Genomic DNA, 13,268 nt, shown 5'->3' on the forward strand with positions numbered 1-13,268 from the left:
CTGTTTCTAGTCAGAGAGTGCTATGTAGGATAATTTAAATTTATGTCTTTGAGGACGAACACAAACTCTGGTGAATGAACGTGTTGCCAAGCAAGAGGGATAAAGGGGTTTTCTGTATCTCTTTAGTCTGCGGAATCCATGTGCTGTTTGCTCATCTTTTGAAGCTCTCTCCCCTCGAACACACTTTTAAAAAATATTGATATATTTGGCTGCACCAAGTCTTAGCTGTGGCATGTGGAATCTGTAGTTGTGGTATGTGGATTTATTTCACTGACCAGGGGTCAAAGCTGGGCCCCCTGCATCGAGAATGCTGAGTCTTAGCCAATGGATCACCAGGAAAGTCTCACCCACCTTTTTAATCTATAGATTCCATGTTTTCTACAGGTGTGTCTTCCACACCAGGAGATTCTTCTAGTGTTAGTCTGAAGGAAAAGGAAGTTATCACCAAGCTCATCTGATTTTGATATGAAAGACCTGCCTGAAAATCAACCACCTAACTCTCTACCACCTTTCAGACAGTGACCCCTCTCATCGCTACTAGTAAGCTTCACCCCTTCCTTCATTGCATTGCATTTTATGTACAAATTTTCAAGTTGCTGTTTATGACTTACACTTATTTTCCAGGTTCAGTGGATATGTTTTTCTATTTACAAAAACTGCAAACATTTCCCATTAAAATCCATGAAAAGATTTTTCCTATGACTTTTCTCTTTGCATTAGGGGTTTCAGGAATGAATGAGGTGGTGACACAGAGGAGGGATGTGCTTGTCACTGAGAAGATAAGAGAGGCATAGAAGAAGAACACGGCCAAATTCACCATCTGCCATGAATTGTTCCAGCTAAATATGTTACTCTTCAAAGTAAAAGATAAAACAGGAAGATGGAAGAAATAGGAAAAGTTACTTTACCTTCTTTAACCTTCTTCCTTAGGAGGCCGGCTGAAATGCTGCTCAAGGTCACCAGAGAAGAATGACGAAGCTCCTTCATAGTGATGGCAGGGGGGCGTTGAGGGATGAATATTAGCTCTTGCAGTTCATGGCAGTCATGGCTTAGGAAGCTGGCACCTTCATCTGTAAATGGCCTTGGAAATTTTGTTCCCATCAATCTTCATTCAATTAGGGCTCATTGCAGATAGGTCCTCAGGGGTATCTGGCTCATGGTGGGACAATACAGATGACATACTCATTTAACTTTGAGTTGGAGCAGCAGCCAACAATTGATGGTTCCTGGGACAGCAGTTTCACTTGGAGTGAGTTGGACCTACCTCCATGGCTGGCACCTGACTCTTGTCCTTTTTTTCCATAGGCAGCTGTGTCTTCCAACATGGCAGATGTCTAATGTCTTCAAATAAACCTTCATGAACTCCCTGGCAGGTGCCACAGATGATTTTGACCCCAATGAAGAGGCCTGATGGTTATATGGTAAGGATTTAAAAACCATAAACACCAAACAAATATTTCTGGACTTTTCTTTGCAAGCTAGCTTGACTGTGGCCCAGGGTTCTTCTTGGCTGTGATATGGGGTAGCTGGGACAGGCATTGTGCATATATATCTGCTCCACTGATGGCTGCTTTTTCCCCATCCCCATCTGCTCCGTGCCTGGAAAAGTAACAACATTATTGCATAGAGCTTTGGCACGTGTGGCTGTAACACTGTGGTTGTGTTTTGTATGCAGGTAGAAAGCTGCCTAAGTGTAGTATTATTTTTTTAAGGTAATTGGGCTTTAAAAAAATTCCTTTTTGTAGCACAGCTACCCTGGTTTTTTAAGCTAATGAGCTTGTTCCCTTTACCTTGTCCCGCTCCAAGTTTGACTGGATCTGTGTATAAAGTGCAGACTCTTAATTGCTATTCTTAAAAGGTCATCTTGCTAGGATGAGTCTGGTTAAGGAATGGCTTTGTTCTTAATTAATAGTAAGCAAGGAGGCTGCTTGACCTGCCCCAGTGAGGCTGGGAGAAGGCTGACCTCTTTAGGACCCCATGCCAACTGTCAAGGCTTCAAGAGCAGAAGAAAAGCACAGGTATTGTAATTGGACTAACATGGCAAGGAATCCTGTCTCCACCACTTAAGGGGTAGTGATGTTATCAAAAGTGGTGTCCAGCTGCTTGCTGCTAGAAAGTCTATACTAGAGAGGAAAGGTTGGTGGAAAGGAAAGTTTGCTTTATCTTGGAGGCCAGCGACTAGTGGAGTGGGTGGACTCATGTATGAAGGCTGACACCCCGCTGACGATCAGTGGGCAAGAGTTTGTATCGGCTGAGGGAGGGGGCTACATGCAGAAACAGCACAGTCAGTTCTGACAGTCATCTTGATTTTTTTTTTCATTAAAAAGTACTTTATTGCTAAAAATGTTTGCCATCATCTGAGTGTCCAGTGAGTCATAATATTTTTCTTGGTCGAGGGTCTTGCCTCCGTGTTGATGTCTGCTAACTGATCAGGGTGGATATTCCTGAAGGTTGTGGTGGCTGTGGCAATTTCTTAAAATAAGAAAACAGTGAAGTTTGCGCATCAATTGATCCTTTCATGAACAATTTCTCTGCAGCAAGCAATGCTGTTTGATAGCATTTTACTCACAGTGGAATGTCTTTCAAAATTGAAGTCAGTACTCTCAAACCTGTCAGTACTTTATCAACTCAGTTTATGTAATATTTTAAATGTTTTGTTGTCATTTCAACCATCTATATGGTATCTTCATCAGGAGTAGACCCTGTCTCAAGAAACCACTTTCTTTGCTTATCCAGAAGAAGCAATTCCCTATTCAAGTTTTATCATGAGATTGCTGCAGTTCAGTGACATCTTTAGGCTCCAATTCTTTTTTTTTTTTTGATTTATTTATCTGGTTGCACTGGGTCTTAGTTGCAGTATGTGGGAGCTAGTTCCCTGACCAAGGATTGCACCCAGGCCCCCTGCATTGGGAGCATGGTGTCTTAGCCACTAGACTACCATGGAAGTGCCGAGGCTCCAATTCTAGTTCTAGTTCTTTTACTCTTTCTACTACATCTGCATTTCGACAGTCCTCTTGCAACTGGTCGTGCAGTGACTGAATCACTGTCACCTCCATTGCTTTATGTACAGTTAGTCTTCAGTTTAAGGCTGGTTTGTTCCCTTTCCATCAGGCCAGTTCCTGGGACTGTGGCCGCTAATGTCAGGGCTACAGTCTGGAAATCATGTAGCTAACTAACTTCTTCTACCTCGTGGGCATTTCAGCATCTATAAGACAGCTCACAAGAGATGGCTCAGAATATTATCTATAACCCTTGAGGAGGAACTGGAAGTCATTGACTTTACTTAATGACTAAACTCTTTTTATTTTGTCCTATTTGCCTGCTTTCTTTTGCTTCTGCATTTTCTTACTTCTCTGATTAAACTTACTCTTTGGCTAAAGTTTTTCTACAGACAAAAGCCTGGTGGAGGACCATAGGGTTCTGTTACATTTCAATAATGAGCAAGACACCCAACTTAAGTCATTACTTCCTCATCTTTAAAATGGGAACGATAACTGACATCTCTCCTACTGAGTTGTTGCATGGAAGGGGCATGATGTTTGTAAAGCACCTGCATGGTGTGGAGCACCTACAAGGGTTTGGTAGATGGTGGCCATTGCTAACTGGTTCAGCTCCCACGAGTGCCAGACCCTGGGGAGGATGATACAGTCCTAGGACATGCAGCTGTGCACAAAGAATCATCATGGACACATTTGGGACTAGGTTGGGAATAGCATGCGATGACTTGGTAGTAGGAGGCAATTCTCCATGATGTCCCTACATTTTTCGGACTATCTGTTTAAGCTTGCCTGAATAGTAGCCAGCCTTGGAAGCTCAAGCTGATGAAATGAAGCTGCTGCCTTCTTTGAAGACATTCCAGGATGGTAAGTTCCCTGGAAGAGAGTTGTTTACATTCCAACTTAAAAAAAAAAAAAAGTCCTCTCTCTCTCTTCCACCTCTTTTGCTTGTAGGAGTTGGAATTTAGGTAACTGACACAAGATTCTGCTTTTGCTGCATCTTTTGCCATGACAAGTAATTTGTCTTTGTCCATGCACCCGAGGTCTTGTGTCTTCCGTTAGTATACATTGATAAACTGGGGGAAGCTTCCAAGGAGGGTGAAATCTCAGGCCCTTCACAGTTTATGATTTAACACTTTTACATTTGGTTCTGGGTCTTTGAAAAACAGGAAATTCTCCAAACCCAGAAGGGTTATATATGTATATGGTGGTGGTGGTGGTTTACTTGCTGTCGTGTCCGACTCTTAAGACCCTATGGACTGTAGCCTGCCAGGCTCCTCTGTCCATGGGAATTCTCCAGGCAAGAATACTGGAGTGGGTTGTCATTTCCTTCTCCAACATATGTATGCATATGTGTGTATATGTATATGTATATATATATGTATAGATATAGTATCTAGCTATCTATTCATCATCTGTCTAGCTACCTATCTATCTACCTGTCTATATGTCTGTCTAGATGGATCAGTGAATGGAAAGAGAGATAAACAGATGGATCTCCATCTAAGCATGAAGTCGAGTACATACCTGGCTCTCAAAGAATGATGACTGTTTGACAGCCTGTTATTAGTGCGTCCACTGAGACTGCTGAGTGGCACCTGTGCATGCTAATAGGGATGAGATGATGCTGAAAGCGGGGAAAGATGATGGAGCAGCACAGTGGGATGCAAGCCATGCCCAACAGTCCCCCCACTCCACCTGTGATTCGGGGTTGGTGGAGAGGAGCATCCCGGCATGGGGTTCTCCCTGGTGAGGCCAACGTGTGCCCACCACCAGGATGTAAGGCAGGACCAGGAAAGACGAGCCCCTGGGTGGGGGGAGGGCTGTGAGTCAAAAATGAGGTTGTCACATCTGGTAATCTGTACTGTTCATTTTCAAAGAGAGTTCATTTTTTCCTTTTCCCTTGACATCTGAATTGAGCCTTATCTGAATATGTTGGCATGGTCTTCAACCGTTCACTGCTTGTATGAATTACTTTATTCCTCCACTGATTATGAACATCTCTTCCCAAGTGTGATTCTTTGGCTAGATCATAAACTCCTTGAGGATGGGGACTACATCTTTTTATCTCTTCACAGTCCAGTAAAAGTTTGCTAGCTATAAAATGGGTGCTGGGTGATCCGGAGCTGCCCAGTTCCCTCGGAGCACCTCATGCTCTACCTTTTTTCCGCGAGACCACATTTTAAGACATTTCACCTGTGTCTTGATTTCAGTCAAGTGGAACATTCTGTTGACAGAGTGGGATTGCCCATGGCAATTTCCTCAGTGCAGCATGCAGGATCACTTCAAGTTTTCCATTTTATCAGGCTCCCCTACCGCACCCCGCCCGCCCTCTAAAATTGCTTCCCCATGGCTTTTGTTAATGGTCCTGTGCCTTGATGCCAGAGAGAGAACCTTAATGGAAGAAAACAGAAGTGCAGAAGTTGTCTGTAAGTAAACTCCAAGAGTGGGTATGTGTGTCTGGGGGAAATGGCATGGTAGGAGTGTTTTCCCTTAGTTTGATGTGGGTGTCAAAATATCAGGCTAGTTCCTTTCTTTCTTTCATATTTATTTATTTGGCTGCACCTGGTCCTCATTGTGGCATGTGAGCTCTTAGTTGGGCATGTGGGATCTAGTTCCCCAACCAGGGATTGAACCCAGCCCCCCTGCATTGAGAGTGCGGATTCTTAGCCACTGGATCACTGGGGTAGTCCCTCAGGCAAGTTTCTTATGCATCCACTGGGCTCCTAACATGAAATATAATCTTTTTAGCACCTCTGTTAAACACAAAATGTATAATCAAGTTGTATATTAATTGATTCAAGGAATGTAAGAGTCTGTCTCCTCCACCAGTCTAAGAGCAAGTTAAGGGTGTGGTTTGATGTTTCATTTGTCTCCACCTTCCCAAGATTTCTTACTAAATATTTCCACGTAGTAGGTACTCAATAAATGTTGGTGACCTATTGCTGAATGAGGAAGTCTTCTACCTGGATTTCTCTTGTTCTGTGGCATTAGGACCATAGCAACAACCACATCTCCATAGCAACAATGGAGGTAAAGAAGATGAATAATACAATAACTTGGAACTTCTAGGTCTCTGAAGAAGACTGTGACTGTTTGGAGTCAGAGTAATGAGGACAGCAGATGAACGAATGATGGAAGGCAGAATTAGCAGGAAGCCTTAGGTCAGTGCTTAATCCCCAAACAGCCCACCCACCCCCATTATCTTTGTAAATCAGGAACTCAGAATGTCAGGGACTTTACTTCCTCCCAAAGGTCCACGCCAGTAGTTGAACTCAATACAGCTTCTGAAATATTGGGAGCTACTATCAGAGTCACTCCAACCTTTTGTTGTCACTTTATATGGGCAGGCATCTCATAGGCAGTGTGTTGCTTGATCTCCCAACTGTCTTTTGCTCATTTTTGGTCTGAAGTCAGGATTTAAATAAAAGGGGTGGGTGGGGGGTTGTACGAAACAGATGGCAGCCTTGCTGCTGTGATCTGCAGACATGGCATGCCTATGACAACTTCCTTTTTCCCGAGAGTTCCACTTTTGGGGAGTGCAGAGCTGAGAACTCTCTTATTGATCTTGAAACTGAAAGACTTAGTTCCCAGTCACTGCAATTGACAACGGCTTTCGCAGCTCATTACCCGCCAGATTACGTGGCACAATTCATTAAAATTCTGTTTCATTGACTGCATTTGTAAATAGGCTTGGGGAACTTTATCACTTTTTGCCTCTTGCAGAGCTTTCCTTCAGTGAGTGCATTTTTCTTCTCCTTTCCCTGCTAGAAAAAGTCTGCAATAATTTGCCACAAGATGTGTTATCATTTAAATGCAAACGAAAATGAAATGCTAACTGGGAATCACAGGTTCCTAGATTCCTGGCCCCTCCTGCTCTCTATTTGCTGCTATCTGCTTAGGTGGGTTACTTTAATAAATACATTGGCTTTGAGCTTCTGTGACATTAATTTTGTATAATGGTCAGATTTTTTAGCGGGCCTCTGCCCTGTAATTGCTGTTGTTTGAATATAAGCAGAGAGAGAAAGATGAAAGGTAATTTTTCTTTTGTTAACACCTAAGTGTTAAAGAAATGATTCTTTGGACAATGCCCATCTTCAGATGAGTCCAGAGCGTTGGACAAAGGGCAGGAAACCAGGTGAGTGCTTCGCCTTCAGGTGTGCTGTGAGGGGGTTGGCTCACCCTAGGGTAATGTTCTCCTGGAAAGGAAAACACGATGAACATTTGTGAACTAGATAGGTTCTGGTGCAACGACTCAGCTCTGCCATTGCAATGCAAAAGCAGCCATAGACAGTATGCAAGTCTACCTGTTTCCATAAACCTTTATCTATGGACATTGAATGGAGAAATTCATACAGTGTTCAAGGGTCGTAAAATTCTTCCTCTTACCCTCTCCCAACCGCTAAAAAATGTAAAACCATTTATTGGTCATGGGCTGAATAAACACAGGTGGCAGGTGGGGTTTAACCCACTGGCAGGCTGTAGTTTGCTGACCCTTGCCCTAGATCAGTGGTTTTTCTTTTTTTTCCTCTTGGTCATGCTGCATGCTGCATGTGGGATTTTTGTTGCCAGACCAGGGATGGAACTCGTGCCCCCTGCAGTAGAAGCATGGGGTCTTAACTGCTGGACCACCAGGGCAGTCCCAGCAGTGGTTTTTCAATTGTGGTGCCTAGATGGACTTGGGAACTTGTGAGATGGGCTGATGGGTCTTTATCCAAGTTGGAGAAGGTATAACACCATGGTCTGTAGTTGGAGTAAGAATTTCTCCAGATATCATCTTGTGTTCTAATACTTCTAAGAAGATCGTCCTCTGTCTGGGTTAGCTTGACCATACCAAGGGGGGTGGTGGGTAGAGCTCTCTTGACAAGGACATTGTTGTGATAAAGAATGGCACTGTGGTATGATAGGCCATCTTTTATTTGCCCATTTTCATCAGAGGCAGAGCAGGTAAAGTCCTGCTATTTTAGCATCTCCTGAGAATAACAAATAAGGTTGACATCATTTTCACGTCGAGTTACCCGCGGTGTTCCCTGTCCCCTGGACAGAACATCAGATGAGAACCACCCCATCCTGCAGCTCAGGATTGATGTCTCCTGCTTCTGTCAATACCCAGTGAATCTTAGGATCAGTAGCTTAGATTGTCTAATTAAACGTCTCAGCAGCTGAGCCCGGCCCTCCCAGCTCTTAATAATGATGTGATCCTGATTCAACGTGTGAACAATGACAACAATAACTCCTTATCACCCTGGGATCTGCTAATGTTCCTGGAATTTAATATTTATTAACTCAGAGCCCTAAAGTGGGACTCTGGGAATGGAGGATGTATGTTAATATCCTAATCCCGGAAATGAAGACTCCAAAACTCAGAGTTTAAATTAGTTTGCTAAGCTCTCGCAGTTGGAAAGTGACTGAGCCAATTTGTATATTCAGATTCATCAGAATTAAAAGTTTCTGTTTTTTTCTTCTAGGTCTCTCTAGGTGGAAACTACCAACTTACTACATTTTCTAAAAAATAGGCATCAGGAAAAAAATAAGCTGCTTGAGGTATGAATCTGCTTATGAAATCTCCATTTCCTCTGAGAGCACCTCAGTGAGGGTTCTGTGGGCCCCAAGAGCCAGGCCAGGAATTTCATCCCCACCCTGACTATAATGAGCTGCCTCCAGGGTTCTTAAAGTTATGCAGAGCTGCCATGGAGGCAACTGGCCACTCATGCTGGGCTCTGATTGCTGCATTTCTTAAGGATGACTGAATCTGGAAAATAATTCATTGTAGTTTCCATTTCTGTGACTTTTCTGCATGCTTTGAGGGGCTATAATTGCACAACACTATTGGAGGTCATTTTTCCTTTTCTTGTAAAAGAGAAAACATGGCTTGTTTAAGGTATGACTACTGGAATTGTGTTTGCAAAGGTTGAGATTCACTATGGAATGAAAGATGGCCTTGCAATAGCTTTTTTCCTCTTGTACAGGCATCAGTAAAGCTGCGAGTCAGACCCTGCGAGGCAGTGGAAGACGGTGCATCCGGAGCTGACCGTCCCTCCCGTATCTTTTGCATTCAGAGTCCGTGGGAGAATTAGCTTTTCTCCAAATCTACCTCTTCTCCCTTAGCCTTATTGCCAAGGAGTCTAGACTTGGAGGCTGAGACTGATTGCCCAGGAAGGGGGAACAGAAATGCCAGTTTTCAGCTTGAGTGTCACAGACTCTAAAATCTTGAGAGCCAAGCTTGCAAAAGAGGAAAAAAGGATTTGATTGGGTTTTCCTGAATTGTGTTTTTACAGATGGTCCCTGATTGCTTTTTTTCCCCCTTTCATAGTGATAGGATTCTTGCCTAGCACAGTACCAGCCAGAATAAGTAGTTTATCCAGCCTCCCTTGCAGCTGGGAGAGGATGTCACAAAGTCACAAAGCTGGACCAGTGGGATGCAGGTAGGAGTGTCATGTGGCAGCTGCCGGGAAACTTCCTTAAAAACCTGGTCAGAGTGAACCCCATGCTGCCTCCTGGACCATGGTGGGTGAGGGCCCCTTTCCAGCGGTGGTGAGTGGTGCAGGAAGGAGTCTGATCTTAAGGACCAGGGCAGAACTGCCTCACCAGCACGGAAGGCAGAACTTTGGACCCATGACCTTGCCCCTGGTGTTATCCTATGAGTATGTTACATTACATGGCAAAATGGACTTGGCAGATGTAGTTAAGGTTACTAATCAGTTGACCTTAAGCTGAAGAGTATCCTCAACTAATCAGGTGGACCAAATCTAAGTTGTGTGTCCTTCTAAAGAGAGATCTTTCTCCAGTTGTCACGGGAAAGGGGAAATCAGAGATTTAAAGCAGGAGAAGATTTGACTTGCGGTTGTTGGCTTGAAGATGAAGGGGTCCACCTGTCAAGGAGACAGGACTTGAGTCATATGTCTGCAGTGAACTGAGTTCCCGCAACAAGCTGGATGAACTTAGAAGTGAATTCTTTCCAGAGTCTCCAGGGAAGAGCTCAGCACTGCCAACACCTGGGTTTTAGCTGTAAGAGGCTCTCAGCAGAGGACGCAGCGGAGCCGTGCTGTGCCTGGACTTCTGATGCATCAATGCTGGGAGGCAGTAACTTCTTGTCATTTAAAGCTGCTGCATTTGTGGTAAATGGTTATGTGGCAACAGAAAACGGATGTACTAACCTTCATGTGAGTGGAAAAAAGTCTCAGTTTTTGGACCTTTTATCAATTGCAGGCAAACCTGATCATGACTAATGCAAACACCAAGAATCCAAAGTTGAAATGTTGACCCTGGAGACAGTGGTGGAGCAGCAAAGAATGTTCTCACATGAGGGGCTGAGCTGAGTGAAGGTGAGCATGTGGAGCAAGCATCCTTTATGTGCCATTCTCTGGTAGGGAGGAGGCAGATGAACAGAGGCTTCCAGAGAGGTTTGGATGAGCCCTAGAGTGGGTGGTTTGTCCTGATTCTTTAGGCAGAGCCTGGAAAGACTATGCATCTCTCAGAAAAACAAACAAACAAACAAAAAACTGGGATTTGCCACTTCTCACCTGCCACCAGAAGGCAAAGAAAAAATGCTTGCAGATGGGTGTGAGATGTGACTCTCAGGTTCTCAGGGTCTTGGTCAAGCTGTCCCTAGAAGGTAGGGATCTCACGGGAGTGATGCTGGCCTTGAAGTCTCCGAGGAATGGCAGCTCCAGTGAGAGGGCTGAGTCAACAGAAAGGACCACGGACACGCAGCTTCCTAGATGGTCCCGTGGAGGAAGCAGCTCCTTTCCTGGAGCATCAGAACCCTAACCTTTCCCGGCAACGAAAAACCATTTATGGAAGTAGGAAGGAAAGATTTTTAAAAAGACAAGACATTCAGGAAGACTAATTACCCAAATACTTTCAATTGACAAGACTGAGCTTTTACAGGCATCCTGCAATCAATAAAGTTTCAAGAACAAGATAATAGGTTGATGAATAGAAAATAATGGTTGTGAGCAATTTTTTCCTTTTTTAAATGCTTTACTCATAGTTTATAGTTTTCTAGCCTGTGACATAAAGATTTATCCTCTCCACATTTTTTGGTTCTTTCCCCCCACCATTTTCACCCTTTATTTTCAAAGACTTTTCTTCTTATGAGAAACAAAACATAATTCTATGTCACCACTGTGCTGAGTGCTATTGAGTTAGTCTGTTTGTTTTCTTTTTTAAATTATGCACTATATTGGCATACAAAATAGTCTTTGCAGTTTAAGAACTCAGAATAAATATTCATCCTGAATTTTGGGTTGATTACATCTTTGTTTTTCTTTCTTTCTTTTATTTATTTATTTATTTTTTAACCACATTTGTATACACTCTTCAATAATACACTATTTAGTTTTACCTGCTTTTTACTCTGTGTTGACTCAATCCTGTAGTTTTCCATGGCCTTCTTTCATTCAACTGATGCTTCGGTCCATCTGTTTGTATATGCCTGTGCTGCTTTTTATTGCTATATTGTATTCTGTTGAATAGATATGCCAACATTGATTTATTCATTCTATTGAAGAGGGCTAATTAGGTCACATCTAAGGTTTCTGCTGCTGGGAAAGCATTGCTGTGAACACTCTTGCGGTTTCCTGGTGCACATTAGGAAACCTTGCTCGAGGGTGAAACTCGGGCAGGAATTGCTGGGTCGTGGTTACATGCATGTCCGTCTTTGCCATATCACGCTGAAGGGCCTTCCAACAACTGGCAAGGATTTTCTCCTTTATGGGACTCACAGCACAGCTAGGGAGACAAGAGTAGACTTCAGGAATAAACTAGGGTCCATACTGGATAATTAGAAGCTACAGGGTTCATTTGAGACATTAAAGAGAGAGCCCTATCACTCAGCCATAGGGAAGAATGAAATAATGCCATTTGCAGCAACATGCATGGACCTAGAGATTATCATACAAAGCAAAATAAGTCAGAAAGAGAAAGACAAATACCAGGTGATATAAATTACATGTGGAGTCTAAAATTGGACACAAATGAACTTACGTATGAAACAGAAATAGACTCACAGACATAAAGAACAGATTTGTGATTGCCAAGAGGGATGGGGAGTGGGAGAGGGAAGGACTGGGAATTTGGGATTAGCAGATGCAAGCTACTATATATAGGATGAATAAACAATGAGGTCCTGCTGTATGGCACAGGGATCTATAGTCAATATCCTGGGTGATAAACCATAACAGAAAAGAATAATATACACACACTTACACACACACACACACACACATATGTATGAATCATTTTGTATACCTGACACTAGCACAACATTGTAAATCAATTCTGTTTTAATAAAAATAAAGAGAGCCCTGTGAATGTCTCATGATATTTCTTCAGAAAGATTGCCCATGGTGGGGAAGTCTTCCTTGGGGACAGGAAGTGATTACTTGACACAGTGGAAGAAAGCTGGAAATAGCACAAGGAAAATGAGGAGGAAGAGATGACAACTCTAAGGGTAATAAATAATCCTCCTTTGGTGAAAATGGGTGGAGGGTACGGGCAGTAGTGAGCGTGTTGCCTCATTCCCTTGGGCCCCTGGCCGTGTACTGGCTGCACCCAAGCACATCCAGGCCTTGTCAAGAGCTGCGGTTCCCTCTGTCTGCGGAGTCTGCTTGGCCTGGTCATCCTCTGGTGGCGTTCCCCGCTCACATCCTCTTCTCACTTCTCTGCATCACTGTGCTCTGTGGCTGGCTTGAGTAGGTCTGGGCAACCCATTTAAGGTTCCCTTACTTTGCCACTGATTTTAGTCCTCAGGATGTCTGGGGCATTCCTCCACTGAGGCCAGTGAGAGGCACAAAAGTCAGTGTATCCTCACACATGAGGATGTACGCTTTACAGTGCAGTGAGCAATTATGCTAGAACAAAGGCATCATGTTTAGGCATCAGATAAGACTGCTGAGGAAGGGACATTTTATACAAGAGCCTCAGGATGCGTAGGAGAGAGCCAGAGGAAGGGGTGGCAGGGGTGGGGTGGGGTGAGGAGCCTTCTAGGCTTGTGGAGTAGCATGTGCAAACGCCCGGAGGTCAAACGGTTTGGCCAGTGTGACTGCAGCATGTACGTGAAGGGCGGTGACCTCACATGAGGCTGGAAGCAGGTGAGATGAGGCAGAGGGGCTCATGCAGAGATTCTGTCCTAAGTATAAGGTGGCAGTGTGAGGGCTTGGGCAGAGAGTGAGGCATCCTCGTGGTGGCATGTGGGAGGCTGGGCTGGACAGCAGGGCTGTGGCTGCCAGGCTGCTGGGGACGCTGCTGCAGTGGGTGGGCTGGATCGGA

At 43.9% G+C, this 13,268-nt stretch overlaps 1 long non-coding RNA gene across 2 annotated transcripts in view; it reads left to right on the top strand.

The window, feature by feature from the left end:
- The first annotated feature begins 415 nt into the window (after positions 1-415).
- Positions 416-13,268, top strand: part of LOC122688715 — a 33,747-nt gene continuing 20,894 nt past the window's right edge. The window contains exons 1-6 of one of the 2 annotated variants that reach the window (XR_006339551.1): positions 416-540; positions 1,306-1,421; positions 1,913-2,018; positions 8,465-8,540; positions 8,966-10,114; positions 10,206-10,321. This is a non-coding gene — a long non-coding RNA (uncharacterized LOC122688715). Of the gene's footprint in view, positions 541-1,305; positions 1,422-1,912; positions 2,019-8,464; positions 8,541-8,965; positions 10,322-13,268 lie in introns of both variants that reach the window. The other variant, XR_006339550.1, reaches the window with a different exon arrangement.

Source organism: Cervus elaphus, chromosome 33 (assembly GCF_910594005.1).
Source record: "Cervus elaphus chromosome 33, mCerEla1.1, whole genome shotgun sequence".
Classification (NCBI taxonomy): Eukaryota; Metazoa; Chordata; class Mammalia; order Artiodactyla; family Cervidae; genus Cervus; species Cervus elaphus.